General features: G+C 44.2%; 1 protein-coding gene across 1 annotated transcript in view; it reads left to right on the plus strand.

Annotated features, from left to right (window-relative positions):
• Positions 1-9,668: 9,668 nt before the first annotated feature.
• Positions 9,669-14,608, plus strand: part of TMLHE (trimethyllysine hydroxylase, epsilon) — a 29,116-nt gene continuing 24,176 nt past the window's right edge. The window contains exon 1 of the mRNA XM_083722389.1: positions 9,669-10,002. The gene's annotated coding sequence lies outside the window, so the exon portion shown is untranslated. The remainder of the gene's footprint in view (positions 10,003-14,608) is intronic.

Consider the following 14,608-nt stretch of genomic DNA (forward strand, 5'->3'; position numbering starts at 1 on the left):
AAGACTTTAAATTCTTCACACTCTTTTAGTTTCAAACCCTCCCCCCCCCATCAATAATTTTCTACCTGTCGGCCAGCTGCCTCTCCTGTTGAGTGGTTTTAATGCTAATGCCTCCACTGGTAAAAGCCACCATGGGGTTTTGGGTTCTAAAAAATATTTACATTTGTTCTAGACTCTTATAAGCATTTTTCTTATGATATGGTTATGAAAGTCTTTGCGTTTTTTTTATCTTTCCCATACCATAAATAGGAATGCCAACCAAATCTATTATCATGTCCTTCCAAGTCAAGTATTTCATCTTTCTTTAATTTAATCCAGTCCCGAATCCACGTAATGCATGCTGCTTCATAGCAGAGTTTAAAGTCTGGGAGGGAAAAGCCTCCTCTGTCTTTTATATCTATAAGTATTTTATATTTTATTCTAGGCTTTTCCCCGTTCCAGACAAACTTAGAAATATATTTTTGCCAGTTTCTGAAGCAGACGAGATTACTTATTATTGGTATTGACTGAAATAATAATAATAAAAAACTTTGGTAGTGCATTCATCTTTATTGCTGCTATCCTTCCCATCAGGGAAGGTTCATTCTGTTCCAAGTGTCCAAATCTTTCTTGATCTCATTCCAAGCTTTGTCACAGTTGCCTTTATACAAATTCAAGTTTTTATTGGTAAGCCAGATTCTGAGGAACTTAACTTTTTATGGATTTCTATCTTTGTGATCTCCTGCAACTCCTTTGTCTCCATTTTGGTCACATTTTTTGTTAATACTTTTGTCTTTCCTTTGTTTCCGTAACATCCTTCTGGACAGTCTAGAGGGGCTGGGAGCTGGGGGCACTGTTATACAGTGGTTCCGCTCCTTTCTCCTGGGCCGTGTCCAGAAAGTGGTGGTGGGGGATGAGTGTTCAGACCTCTGGCTCTCACTTGTGGGGTGCCTCAGGGTTCTGTCCTCTCCCCCATGCTTTTTAATATCTATATGAAGCTGCTGGGAGAGATCATCAGAGGGTTTGGGCTGGGTGTTTATCAGTATACAGATGACACCCAGCTCTACCTCTCTTTTAAATAAGAACCAGTGAAGGCGGTGAAGGTCCTGTGTGAGTGTCTGGAAGTGGTTGGAGGATGGATGGCGGCTAACAGATTGAGGTTGAATCCTGACAAGACAGAAGTACTGTTTTGGGGGGACAGGGGGTGGGCAGGTGTGGGGGACTCCCTGGTCCTGAATGGAGTAACTGTGCCCCTGAAGGACCAGGTGCGCAGCCTGGGAGTCATTTTGAACTCACAGCTGTCCATGGAGGCGCAGGTCAATTCTGTGCCCAGGGCAGCTGTTTACCAGCTCCACGCAGGCTGAGACCCTACCTGCCTGTGGACTGTCTTGCCAGAGTGGTGCATGCTCTAGTTATCTCCTGCTTGGACTACTGCAATGCGCTCTACGTGGGGCTACCTTTGAAGGTGACCCGGAAACTGCAATTAATCCAGAATGTGGCAGCTAGACTGGTGAATGGGTGTGGCCGCCAGGACCACATAACACCGGTCCTGAGAGATCTGCATTGGCTCCCAGTACGTTTTCGAGCACAATTCAAAGTTTTGGTGCTGACCTTTAAAGCCCTAAATGGCCTCGGACCTGTATACCTGAAGGAGCGTCTCCACCCCGATCGTTCAGCCCAGACACTGAGATCCAGTGCCGAGGGCCTTCTGGCAGTTCCCTCATTGCGAGAAGTGAGGTTACAGGGAACCACACAGAGGGCCTTCTCAGAAGTGGCGCCTGCCCTGTGGAACACCCTCCCTTCAGATATGAAGGAAATAAGCAACTACCTTCTCTTTAAAAGACATCTGAAGGCAGCCCTGTTTAGGGAAGTTTTTAATATTTAATGCTGTATTGTTTTTAACACTCGATTGGAAGCCGCCCAGAGTGGCTGGGGAAATTCAGCCAGAGGGGCAGGATATAATTAATAAATTATTATTATTATTATTATTATTATTATTATTATTATTATTATTTATTTAATTTAAACCCTCGCCCAAACTCTTGTATTTTTCCTAAGACTTTAGGGAGACAATTTTTTGGCTCATCTACTGTAATTACCAAGTCATCTGCGAATGCTTTCAACTTAAATTCATTTTTCCCTGCTCTTATTCCCATAATCTGTTTATCTTTTCTTATATTTCTATTCAGAAGCTCCAGGACCAAAATGAATAATAAAAGTGATAGCGGACATCCTTGCATCATTCCTTTTTCTATTTTGAATTGGTTCATTATCACCTTATTAATAATCAATTTTGCAATACTCTGAATGTCCAAGTATCCAATAATTCCCAGTTGTAATCCTTCCAAATATCCATGCTTGAAACAGTCCAAAAAAGTCCAGTTAGTCCACCAGTGTCCATGTAGCTCTAATATATTTCCAGGCAGTAGGTCAACTTTCTAAAGATTTAAACTTTGAAGTACTTGTCCTGGTATTTCAAAAACACAATGGATGTAATTTATTCCATTCCAGCAGTCAAGGTGCTCTACCTTCTTAGGGGTCTCCCCCCTCAGTCAGCTGAGCAGAAACCCTGCCAAGCTTTGGTGGTTGTTCTGAAAGATCCAGCATTTCATCAAAATTTTATCAGGTTGAATTACTTCAAAATAAGTTCCAATATGCAGTTCTAAATAAGATTGAATCAACACCTCTCAATCCAATAAAGGTTCTAACAATCGAATAAGTTAATTTCTGTCCATTGAGAAGGGAAGGGTCTCCAGTCTCTAAAGCTGTTATTATTCATCAAAGGCTACAAAAGGCTACAAAAAAAATAAAGAAAACCTCTCTCATTCACAAAGAGATGCTCGCAGCTTCAGGCCACAAAAGAGGAAGTATGACTTCCTGTTTAATACTCCACTCTTTCTCCTCTAATTTTAGCCCAATTAAGTTCTGATTTCAATTCTTCAGAGAAAGTTTATTTTTATTTACCTTATTTTGGAATATCTGTTGCTTCTGGAGGCGACCAGTGACTTTGGTCGGTGAACATGCATTGGAGCCTTGAATCCCCCTCAACTGCCCCCCCCCCCGCTTGCTGCCACAGCAGTTGCGAGAGCCAGGTCCCAGCAGTAGGAAAGAACGGATTCTGCTGAACCCTTTTGAAGCCCTGCTCTTCTGCAGGGATTTTTCGGGGGGGGGGGTGCCTAGTCCTGGCAACCTGGGCACCACCATTCCTCTCCACAACAGACTGGAAGTCTTTGTTTGGTTTTTCTTGGAGCCCATGTCTAACCTGTAATTCAGTTAATGTTCTTTGAAAAATTGGAAAAAAAATCAGTTGGGTTTTGTGACCAATATATATCTACTAATGGTGCTTTACCTGGTGCCTCAGGTTAAGTACTTAATCGGTTCCGGAAGTCAATTCTTAACCTGAAGCGTTCTTAACCTGAAGTGGACTTTCCCATTGAAAGTAATGGAAAGTGGATTGATCCATTCCAGACGATGAAAAACACCCCCTAAAACAACAATTTAACATGAATTTTACTGTCTAAAGAGACCGTTGATCCATAAAATGAAGGCAATAATCAATGTACTGTAAAGGGACCCCTGACCATTAGGTCCAGTCGTGGCCGACTCTGGGGTTGCGGTGCTCATCTCACTTAGCATGACTAAGCCGCTTCTGGCGAACCAGAGCAGCGCACGGAAACGCCGTTTACCTTCCTGCCGGAGTGGTACCTATTTATCTACTTGCACTTTGATGTGCTTTCGAATTGCAGCAGCAGGGACAGAGCAACAAGAGCTCACCCCATTGTGGGGATTCGAACTGCCGACCTTCTGATCGGCAAGTCCTAGGCTCTGTGGTTTAACCCACAGCGCCACCCACATCGCTTAATCAATGTACTGTACTATAAAATAAATAAGCCAGTATTTTAGATGAAAAAAATTAACATTTTTTTTTCTTACGAGCACTGATTATAGTCAATTTGGATGGGGGGCTTTTATCTATTTCTGAAGTCACACAATCAACCAGCAGCAGACTGTTCCACACAGTCACAAAAACAAGTCACAAAAATGAAGTCACAAGCCACAGTCACAAAAGCCAAAATATGATCTCCGCAGTCTCCGCTGTTCTATACAATTTCTGACTGTTTTGGAGCCTTGGTACTTTAAGTGTACTTTAAGTGTTAATTCAAAACTAATTCAAAATTATTCTTGTAATTTTCTTTCCCACCAGTAGGTGGCACTGTGTTCTCTCTTTTTTTGCCCTAGTCACTCGGTGTTTTTTCTTAATGACCTTCTCAGACAGTTCTTTGACTGCAAATCCGGTGATTTGCAAAGGCAAACAAGAGGGAAGGGAGTGTTGAAAGAAAGCAGCTGATCGGTAAGGGATCAGGAGGGAGATAAGGGACGCTAGTGATAAAGGAGGCTGCCTGGGTGGTAAAATGCCTGTGGGGGAGGTAAAAGCCCATGGATCCTCAGGATTTTTACATTGGGTCACCCCAAATTCACTATCAGATCACATAGCATATCTATGGCTACAGCCTGCACCAAAAAAATGCACCCACTGTTACGTGGGGCTACAATGGCGCAAAAATGTGGTTACAAAGAACAGATCCACATGAATCCTCAGGATTTTTGCATTGGGTCACCCCAGATTCACCATCAGAGTACATAGCATGTCCATGGCTACAGCCTGCACCAAAAAAAATTTTTTTAAATGCACCCACTGTTTCATGGGGCCGCAATGGAGCAAAAACATGGTTACAAAGCACAGATCCACATGGATGCTCAGGATTTTTGCATTGGGCAACCCCAAACTCACCATCAAATCACATGACTGTGGCCACAGCAAGAACCACAAAAATCATACATCCACTGTTTCATTCAAAGTACTTCTCTGTCCATTTACTTGGGAGTAAGCCCCATGGAATTCACAAGGACTTAGTTCTGAGTAGACATCATTAAGTTTATACTGTTAGTCACTTTTTTGCATTAAATAGTTTATAGCAGGTGGGACAGTTAAATCAAAAGCCCATCCTCTGTTGATATGAATCCACAATTCTATACCCACTTATTTGGGAGTAACCCCCACTAAAGTCAACAGGGCTTACTTCTGAGTAGACATGCATAGGATTGTTCTGTAAATTAGCCACACTTTCATAAATCAATGGGACTTAGCTAGCTGTGACTGATTTCAACAGAACCAAAGTGTGGCTTTTAGCATACACCAATACACGGTTCCATGTGCATTCACAGAATCATAGAATTGTAGAGTTAGAAAGTACCTATGGCTCATCTAGTCCAACCCCTGAGGCACATTCTTTCCTTAAAGAATTTTGGGCACTGCAGTTCGTTAAGTGTTGCTGGGACTGAGGAGTAAACTACAGTGCCCAGAATTCTTTGGGGGAAAGAATGTACTTTAAAGGTGTAGCATGCACATGCAAAGCCCACTGAAGTGAAGAGCAAGGCACGAAAGGGGGGTTAACTCAGAAGTAAGGCCCCTTGTATGACTTGCTTTTGTTTTTATATGCTTTCCCTACCAGGACAAACTGTAAGGTGAAGTTCACGACAGTATGCACTGCTCACTGAAAAGCTGTTTCTCAGAAGGTTGCCTTACCATGAGTGCTGTATCTCAGAGCATGCTGCAGTTGGGCCAATGTGCTCTCTTGCACCCCCAAGAAAGAGACATGCTCACTGGGGAAATGGCGAGGTTCGTTCCATGGTGGAGCTCTGCCCAGCGTTGGTAGAGAGCGATGGCAAACTCTGTGCTCAGGTTCTGTGGTTCATGGTGTCATTACAGTCATACCTCGGGTTACAGGCGCTTCTCGTTGCGCGATTTCGGGTTGCGCACCGCACCAAACCCGGGAGTAACAGAACTGGTAACTTCCGGGTTTCGGCACTTGTGCATGCACAGAAGTGCCAAATCGCAACCGACGTGTGCGCAGACGTGGCGCTGCGGGTTGAGGATGCTGCGGGTTGTGGATGTGATTCCCACACGGATCACATTCGCAACCCGAGCATCCACTGTATAAAAGCTTTCCTGCCTTGCTCTCCCTCCAGGTCTTCAAATATTATGTCATCTAATGGAAAAGAAGATAAGGATAACAATTATAACTGTTTTAGGGACTTTCCTATATACAGTACCCTAAACATATCCTTGGAAATCGACATTACCTTCAAGTTTTCCTTGGTGTTTTTTCCTCCTGCCATCTCCCTCCAATCTCTTCCTGCTCTTCCTCGAGGTCTTTTACAATTACCGGTAGATCTTCTGAAAGGAAAATCAAAGAAGGCTGCCAGTTAGAGAAACTTTCTTATATACAGTGGTACCTTGGGTTAAGTACTTAATTTGTTCCGGAGGTCTGTTCTTAACCTGAAACTGTTCTTAACCTGAAGCACCACTTTAGCTAATTACCGTTTTACCGTTAAATAGTCATGATTTCTTACAATAGCACAGCACCTCCTACTGTGATGAGAAGGAACTGCCCAAACGTAGCACATCACAGTCCCAGTAAAAAGAAAGAAAAGCATTTTATTTCATTTTTGCATTTTAAAGGTAAAGGTAAAGGGACTCCTGACCATTAGGTCCAGTTGTGACTGACTTGCCAGCGCTGTATTTAAAACGCCACTGCATTGTATACAATAGCCAGAAGAAGAAGAAAAAGTTGCCACAAAATAGAGATATTCGCGCCACGTTACAGCTCCATGTAGCTGCCCATCCAGTAGCAGGTACAATTACAGGCACAATGCAATGATGCCACAGATAATTCTACGATAATTTGCGGCATATTTAAATCCTTTTTCCTTCAGCAAGTTTACGCATCAACTTCCTGCAAAGTAATGTTAATAGCACGCCAAGTATAAGAACAGAAACACCCATCCATGTTGTAATTCAATGCACGCTTGGAAGACCATATAAATAGGCAGAGGGTTTGAACGGATGGATTTTATTTCTATGACACTTTTCATTCAAAAGATCCCAAAGCGGCTTACAAACAATAAATAACAGAAACATGGTAGAACATCTATCTTACAGTGCATTAAAATGCCCATACAAATAATGTCTGTGACATTACGTGAATTAGGAACTACCTGAGCGCACAACACTCTTAGTACTTTTTTTTTTTTTTTTGCATTACAGCCTGACAAACAAAATCGAATATGCAGAGAGTTAGGATGTATTTAAACATCATTGCATTTTTACAAGATAGCAAACTGCAAAAACAATAATCAATAATTGCAGCAAAAGCAGGGGTGGAGAATGTCCTTAGCACTTGTGCATATAGGGCTCCTGATCTGCCCAGAGGTTTGCGGTTCTTACAGCAAAACCAGACTACCATTCAAGCAACATCAGTTGCTGAAAAGGATAATTTACTACGACACCCCCACCCCCCGCAAAATGGGGTCCCCTCCAAACCTGTGCTAGCCTTGCTGAAAGGCAGGAGAGCTCCTTAACCCTCCCATCACCCAGGCCCGGGGGAAGGTGTTGGCTGCCAGTCCTCCCTGCAACTCTCCCTCCCTGCTGCCCCTACAACTGCCATCCCTGCTGGTGGGACAGCGGCCAAGGGTGGGAAATGGGCAAATGGGGGGGCAGCAGCCAATGCTGCTGCTGCTGCCTCCTAGTGGTGCAACTGAGTCATTTTTTACTCTGTGGCTTTTTTTCACGGATGTCCACAGGGGGGCAGTCAGCTGTGCTGTGCTTGGAGCCCCGTTTTCTCCCGTTTTGTTCCCTGGAAACCCCTCTCCCCCCCAAAAAAAAACCAGACGTCCCTGGAGGCCCTACCGGGCTGCCTCTGCTGCCTATTCGCCTCTGTCTCTCTCCTGCTGCTGGTCAGCAAAGCCAAGGCAGAGCCTTGAACGGGGGGGGAGGGGGGGATGGGGATGGCAGGCAGTCACAAAAGTTGGGATTGTCAAAGGTGTTGCTTGGCTTTCCCAGATTAAAACATATCCCACCTTCATCTCCAAAGAGCTCAAGAGCTTCCACTGAAATGAGGCTGCATTTTAAATTGTACTTTAATCCTGCTTTTAAGTTGTATTTTAATTAATTGTTTTTGTACTTGATGTTAGCCGCCCTGAGCCTGGTCTTGGCCAGGGAAGGGGGGTATAAATAAAACTAAATAAATAAATAAATAAATAAATGAAATAAATAAGGTGGCTCCATGATCCTCTCCTCATTCAGCCCTGTGAGGTAGGTATAGGCTGAGAGGCAGCTCCCGGCCCAAGGTTACTCCTGTGAGTTTTTTTGGCCCAGAGGGGATTTGAACCCTCTCATGTCCTGGACCCACACTCTAACCACTACATCACACTGCTGCATCTTCCCCTGGGTTGTTCAATGGTCTGGGCCCAAACCTCACCTAGAGGCAGGAGGTGATAGAGTAAAAGTGACTCAGCCTCCTACTTTCACACACTGCCCTTCCTCCTCCCTTTTGCCACTGGCGCAGATGCCCACAAGGAGGCAGAGGACAGTGGCACTGAGCAGAAGGGGAACAAACGGCCGACCAGCAGTAGGCTGGGAACAGGAAACAAGTGTATGGAGTGCCAGTTTTTCTGTAAGGACTGGTCAACTTCTGCCAGCTCATTGTCTCACATGGAAGTGCTCCTGTAGATGCTGAGGTTGTTCACAGAGCCTCTTTGCTGCTGTAACCGCTGCTATGTAACCATCACCTTGCCCATTCCCACAGGGCTCCATTTGCACCCCTGCTCAGCTCACCCAGGATTTTGCTTGTTTGAGAGAATGAAAGTGAACAGGCAGCAACCAGGAGGAGGAGGAAGAGGAGGACCAGCTCTGTGCAGGAGAATGGCAGCCTGATGATGGCATTGGCCTATGACCAGGGCAAGCCCAAGACATTTCGGCACATGAGGTGAACCACAAAATAGAGCTTCCCCTCCTTGCCAGGGAGTTTCTATGCAACACACACAACGTGACAGGCTGTATGTAACTATATAAATTCTTTTTTAAAATTCTTTTTAATTCTTTTAAAAATACAATTCAACATATCATATCATTGACCAGGAGATACAATTCTTATATCAATCTTTTAAGAATTCTGGTGTTCCTTGTACGTAAGTTTCAGACAAAAGTTCTAAGTCTTTCGTCTTACACCTGCATACAAGGAATGCCAGAATTCTTAAAAGCATCTTCACATGGAACATTACAAGATTGATATAAGAATTCCACATCGTGAATATTGCTAACGTAAGAACTAAATAGATTGTATCTCCTGGTCAATCTGCTGGACTCTAATTTCTTATAATATGTTTTGGATACGTCGGTCTACAGAACCACATATTTTGATATATGTTGAATCGTATTTTAAAAAGAATTAAAAAAAAAATTATATAGTTACATACAGCCTGTCACGTTGTGTGTGTTGTTTAGTTTTGCATTTACGTGACAAAGTGTTTGGTAGTGTTTTGAAGGGAGTTTCTATGGTCTATGTTATTGACAACCAGTCTGGGATTGCTTTTCGGCAAAAACAGAATGCAAACACTGAAGCAAATACGAAACGAAAAAATGTCCCGGGAACACTGGAGCAACAACAACAAAAAAGTGCCTCCGATTACGCCGGCTTCGCCAGATCCTTACATTTTAACGTTAACTCCTATGCCTTTCCCCCAGCTCCTGCCCCGCACATGGATGAGCCTAACAGCTGCTGTCAAGAACCGGAAACCGATACGCAGAGACTGCAGTCCCTTGAGCCGAGCGACCAACTAACTAACTAACTCCAAAGAGCCCTACAATCATCGATCTACATAGGGGGCGGGATTACAGCCAGGCGTTCCTTCTCCCGTGGGATGGCCGCCATGTGCGGGGCACGGACAGAAATGCCACACGGTGGAACGCCCCCCACCCTCGTTCTGTCTCTGAGCCTTGGTCGCACGAACGGTTAAAATAGCAACCGGACGTGACTTAACAGTTTTATTATGACTTTCCTCTTTGCTTCTACCAAAAGAGTTATTTTCCTGAGACCACTCTGCTCCGCGCACTCTATGGTCGCTGGGTTCCTCCTCCTGCAGGGGCGGGTCGGTCTTCTAGAGGTGCGGATACCTTTGAAGGTAACGGATGCTGAGCTGAAAGCGGGGGGGGGGGGGGTGCGCGCAGCAGTAGCAGTGAAGGGGAAAGGGAAGAAGGAAAGGGGAGGAGGGTGCAGAACTTCGGAAACATTCGTGGGGGTGCCTTTTATTGCGCTTAATTGAGACCGCTCGCCGGTAGGACATGTGAGCCCCCAGGAGAAAGTGCCTCTGAACACGCCCAGAGTGCATTCCCCACGCCGAAAAAAAGTCACAACTCATAAGGGATTGGGGGGGGGGGGGAGAGAGAGAGACAAAAGGGCAGCTGGTGTAGAGAACGCCGTGCGTGTTTGTTCAGTTTCCTCAGAAGTAAGAACTATTGTCAGTCATTGATGCTTACTCCCGAGTAAGTGGCAGGATTGCAGCCCATAGGCAGACATGGTCGCTCTACGCCCCCCCCCCCGCCACTTCTTGTTTAGATATGAAATAGTGGTATCTGTTGATGGGTTTTACAGGGGGTGGGGGTTTAATTAATGTAAATTCAAAAGTACAAAGAAGAAGATATAATCATAGAAGCAGTGCAGAGATAGTATTTTCCAAATAAATAGATAGCAGATAATGAGGGGAAATAAAGGCAGAAAAACACATCATGAAAGCCAAATTTCATGACTTGGTGGCATGTTTGTATAGCTGAATCTGGCACAAAAAATCAAATCCTACCAAACCTGTTGCTTGATTCTTGAAATGAATGCTGAGATGTCGATCCTGGGACATATCTAGATGGAAGGATTTGCCTGGGGAAGCTCCCCCTTGCAAATCTAACGGATGTACTCATGTTTTTATTAGCATCAAATACGTTCCCCACAATGAATCTTCTTGGGGTGAATCGTGCTCCCTCTGTTCCTCCTCTGCTGCTATCTCCAATGCAAGTCAGAACTGGGAAAGGAGGGGTTTTTTGTCATTTGTTCAAGTTGTGGGCTATATGCTTATGGTATACTGTCAGCGGCCACACAAAGAGATTGGCTGAGGTGCCTCTGCACTCATGTATGCTAACGACTTGTGTAGTCCATATTTGTTTAACAGAGTAGCCATGCTCCCCTGCTGACTATTTTCAATGGAAATAAATATGTATAACTCTTTCTGCCATGTGCCTTGGCTCTAAGAAAATTTCATTTCTACCAGCATTTCACTCGGACGTTTTGTGCAAGTGGAATACAGTGGTACCTCGGGTTACAGACGCTTCAGTTTACAGACTCCGCTAACCCAGAAATAGTACTTCGGGTTAAGAGCTTTGCTTCAGGATGAGAACAGAAATCGCATGGCGGCGGGAGGCCCCATTGGCTAAAGTGGTGCCTCAGGTTAAGAACAGTTTCAGGTTAAGAACGGACCTCCAGAACAAATTAAGTTCTTAACCCGAGGTACCACTGTACTCATTTTGACTTCAAAAATCTGTTTGCTTCAGCCTAGCATTCCACAAGCAGCTTTTATTTCTTCCTTTCTAATACATTTGACACTATTCTTTCCCTTCCACTCTTTTCCATCTGCGTATAAGGAACTGCTGGGTGCTAAGAACCACAACCTGCTAGCTTTCTACTGCGTTAAGGCACATGGCACAACTCTGATGAGGAGAAGAACATGACAGCTGTTGGGTTATGGCTCTTTAAGATTTGAACAAAGGTCTTTTGTGGGCTTCCTTCCTAGCACCTTTTAATCTGCTAACTCAGGAATTGGACTAGAATCATTTGCGTGCAGCATGCATCTCCCATCACTGAAGTAGCCTTTGCCACATCTGAATGATGTATTCCTTGTTTTCCCTGATTTCCAAGCCATTATCCCACTCTTCATACCAGGGATAGGGTATTGGAAAAACCTGTTGGTGTTTCTCAACTTTCTGACTAGTTGCAGGACCTTAGCCAGACCTAGCAGAGTACACGCATAATCCATGGAAGCAATTGGCAACTTGGCTGCAGACAGGATAGACGCAGCAGGAACCAGGAATTTATAGTTAGGTGTTTATTATATACAGTGGACTAGTTCAGGAACAGAACACAGATCTTTAGCTAGCTCTCTCATACACGACTCACAACTCCTATACTGACTGACACAATGAACTACTGAACTCCAAAACTCTCAGCTACCAGTTAGTAGGCCATTAATTATCACTCCCTTGAGAGAGCTTGACCAATCAGGGAGCGGTCTCAATGCCTCTGTTATCTCCAGGCAGACTTACTCCTTCAGATTGCCTTCTGGCTGGCTGCCAAACCTTAATTGACTCTATGTGAGTAACTGCACGTACACAGTTTCCCAACATAGGGAACTTCCAGATCAGGGGTGCACAACCTGAGACCCTCCAGATGTTGGACTACACCTCTCATCATCCCTGATCACTGGCTAGGCTGGCTGGGGCTGATGGGAGTTGTAGTCCAGAAACATCTGGAATGCCACAGGTTGTGCACCCCTGATCCAGATGAGTAACTGTTGAAATAAAAATATCTGGCTTCTAGCAAGAAGGCAACTTAATGTCCTATGAACAGGAAAGGACATTAAGTTGCCTTCTTGCTAGAAGTACCCAACGTGGTGCCCTCCAGGTGTTGTTGGACTACAACTCCCACCATCCCTGATTAATGGTAATGTTTGGTAGGACTGATGGGAATTGGAGATTAACAACTTCTGAAGGGTACCATGTTGGCTACCCCAATTGGCTTTGCGTTGTTTTTTTTTACAATTAAGCGGTATATACAGTGTTTAAAAATAAATTACAGGCAGCAACCATTTCAGGCATGCCCAATTGATGCACACTGTGCACGCAAGCATCATGCTGGCTAACACTTGCTCTTCCAATGCCTGTGGGGGGTCAGGAAAGGAACCCCCGTGCAAAATGATGGTTGCCTGTAAGCAATTGGAAAGTGTGTTTGAAGTTGCCTTTTGGCTTTCAGGCCTCCACCAGAGAAGGGATGTGAGGCAGGAACAAAGACTTGCCTGGCTTTTTTTATGTTTGTCTGGCACATAATTTTTTTTGGACTGCTGAAGCACCTGGAAGTAAATCTGAGCTCTGCTGAATGTTACATGGCTTTTGGTGTCACTGTGAGTCAGTCCAGACTTACTGGCCTGATCCTAATGTAGCTTCTCTGTGCTCTGCAGGTGCCTTGCCATCTGCTAAGTTATCAGTGTACCCTTCTATCATCTTAGCTGTGGCTTGCTTTAATTGCAGAGCAGAACAGAGTGTACACAGCCCTCCCCAACCCTGGAGCCATCCAAATGTCCTAGAATCCAACTCCCATCGGTCCCAGCAAACATGGTCCATTCCATGGTCAGGAATGGTGAGAGGTGTAGTCCAAAACACCTGGAAGGTCCCAGGTTGTGAAAGCTTGTGGCCGAACCACCTCATCATAGTTTACCTGCCCCTCCATTGCTATAAGAGGACTCCCCATCTTGATTACACTTTGACGATCCTTGATCATACATCCACAAGTTAGGCAGAAGGTCCCAGATTCAAACCCTGGCATTTCCAGGTGAGTTTGGGAGCCCTTTCTGTCTGAAACCCTCTTCCAGTCAGTGTAGAGCATATTGAGCTAGATGGACAAATGGTCTGAGTATAAGACAGTTTCCTATATTCCTAAATCCTCTAGGCATTGCTAGATAACTTCTGTGTTCCATGAAGTATTTAACACACTAAATAAACTTCTTGTAATACATGATGACATGTTTATCTTCTTGGCAAGGTTTTCTTTTGCCATCAGTCCATAGCTGGGTTTTTAAATTTTGTATACGTGTAACCAGAAGTGAAGAATCTCTAGTCTTGCTGATGTTATTGGACTTCCAACTCTCACCAACCTGAACCATCATGGCAAGTCAGTGATTTGAGGCAGGAAAATTCCAGTGCCCCCCCCCCCTCGGCCGAAAATTGTGTTTCATAAGTTTATTAGTAACAATGGATAATATTAGGCAAACTTGGCAGTACCAGAGCTGTAATTAATGTTTTTCAGGTGATTATCCCTAGCAAATTTGTGAGTTGGCACATCACACACAGTTCTTTGGGTTGCTGAAGCTTATTAGTGTGTCAACTGCTTTCAGTACTTTAGTAGTTTTTAAACAACGTAAAGGAAACCCTTGCTATTGTCATTTCATTTTCACAAACGTTCCAGTACATAGGTGGTTCCCCCTGCAGTTTTCCAATTGATTTTTTTTTGGGGGGGGGGCAAAGCCACATCACTAGTTGTGTGCTGTCAGCCATCCAAACATCTGAACCCTTCATGATGGAACAGCAATTCAGCAGTAACTGGATGGTGTCACCTATGCTTGCAAATGTAATAAGAGTTTGGCTCTTCAGTTCTCTAGTAAAAGCACCCATAGGTTTTACTTGTTTATTCATTTTGATACCTATGCCTAACTTAACAACTTAAAAAAACAGTTTGAAGACTCTAATAAACACAGAAAGGCAGCCAGTAAATGCTGAAAAACGAGAGAGAGAGAGAGAGAGAGAGAGAGTGTGTGTGCCACCAAAATAATTTAACCATAGCAGTAAAAACCACTTTGGAAAATGAGCAACCACTTATGGCTCAAAAGCTGCACTAAAAAGGAAAGTTGTGGTCTCCAGGATCTGTGAAATGTTGAGGGTCAGTTTAAAGATTACGTTAAAGATTACGTACCA

The sequence above is a fragment of the Podarcis gaigeae genome (assembly GCF_964106915.1).
Source record: "Podarcis gaigeae genome assembly, chromosome: Z".
Lineage (NCBI taxonomy): Eukaryota > Metazoa > Chordata > Lepidosauria > Squamata > Lacertidae > Podarcis > Podarcis gaigeae.